Source organism: Lactuca sativa, chromosome 6 (genome assembly GCF_002870075.4).
Source record: "Lactuca sativa cultivar Salinas chromosome 6, Lsat_Salinas_v11, whole genome shotgun sequence".
NCBI lineage: Eukaryota > Viridiplantae > Streptophyta > Magnoliopsida > Asterales > Asteraceae > Lactuca > Lactuca sativa.
The window spans coordinates 160,169,777-160,171,490 of NC_056628.2; positions in this window are offsets into that span (position 1 = coordinate 160,169,777).

Genomic DNA, 1,714 nt, shown 5'->3' on the forward strand with positions numbered 1-1,714 from the left:
TATGTCTTGGGAAATAGTTTGTAGCCCGGTTTAGGGTGGAGGTTGCTTCAGCTGTTGCAGTTCAGCTGTGGACGTTTGATCGGGTAAGTGAGTTAGGGTGCGAACCCTGAATAGAATGATTTCTAGAGCCCGAGAGCAGGAAACTTGTTTGGAGCACCTTTGGGAGAAAGGAGTATTATGTGGGAGGTCTGTGGAAAGGGTCCCACAAAAGGGTTATCCATCATTTTTAGGATTCAGTGGTGTCAGCAACCGTTAGTGATTAACGAACGAAAGCGCCAAGGGAAGTAGTTCGTCCCCGAGGTATTAGTTGGAGCATTTATCTTTTGGTCTTTAGGACATGAGTGTGGGATCATTCAAGCATTAGTGATTGTCATATTCACTGGTATTCAATAAGTATTCATCCAGTTCTTATGAGGTGTGTGATCATTTAGATTGGCTAGCATCGGAGCACTAGTTGGGAAGAGACGCTTATCATCGTCTAGACCGTCGGAAAGTGAGAAGGTTTGGGAATTCTCCAAATTATCATGTATTGTGAAGACTTAGTCAAAGCTAAGTAGAGGAGAATCGTATCGAGATACAGAAGTAGGAGCGGTATTGAAAAGGGGCGATCGACATGAGGCCTAGGGTTAGGTCGAGGTTAGAGTCCGCGGAATAGATCAAGAGTTCAGAACCCCAAGTGGGTGAGAATAGTCTGCATGGGAAAGATCACATGAGGAGTGGTTCAGGGAGATGCTCAACAGTTTAGAACGATCCAAACAGGCTGAAGGCTCAGAGAGGTGGTCCGGACATGCTGAAGGTTCGAAGAACGATCCAAACAGGCTGAAGGTCTAGGGAGGGCAGTCCAGACATGCTGAAGGTTCTGAGAGTGGTCTAGATAGACTGAAGGCCTGGTAAGGCGGTCCAGTCATGCTAAAGACTGTGTATGTGTTTGCAGATCTATGTGCGAGTATTGGGTATGTTTTTATGCTATATCAGTTGGTAGGTCTTTCCCCTAGTATTGAACACGCTGATGGAATATGCTGGAGACATTGTGTGGGCTTAGATAGTTATATGATCAGGTTCCGAGTATATATATGATATGGTGTAGCAACTGGTTCTACAAGTGGATATTGTGGAGTGAGGTTTCAGTATTGTGACGCTTATTGGTGTTGTAAGGACTTTGATCAGGCCCTTTTGGGCAATGGAGCAGGTGTGAATCTCCAGGGTGGAGCATTGGTACAACTGAGGTGACGATAGCAGTGTTGATAAGTTATCGGGAGCATTCCAGTCATAGGCCGTGGGTATAGAGATTTTGTTGATTTTGTCACGTGTAGGGTGCGTTCAGGTTAGATATTTCTTTTGATCGTCTATGATGGCACATTATATATTTATATGTGGGTAGGGTTGAGGCGGTCCTGCCCTATGCAGTAGGCCAAGATACCCGGTCTGGACCGACTGAAAGTCGTAGGCACGGAGGCTCAAGAGGAGCGGTAGGGTTGAGATGGTAGGCCAACAAACCCTAAGAGTTTCAACTCGATGTTTGAATCGACTCGGCATATTGGTATTCCCACCCGCATGGTGGTATGGGATAGATACGAGTGTCGTACTAGTGGGCCGGTAGTGGTAGGTATGTTGTTTGTCGTAATCGCTTGCGGGACTGTTTTCTATGGAAGTGGTGGATGCAAGGATTGGCATGGAAAATTATCGTCGGGATTAAGTGGACATCCTTTTCTGA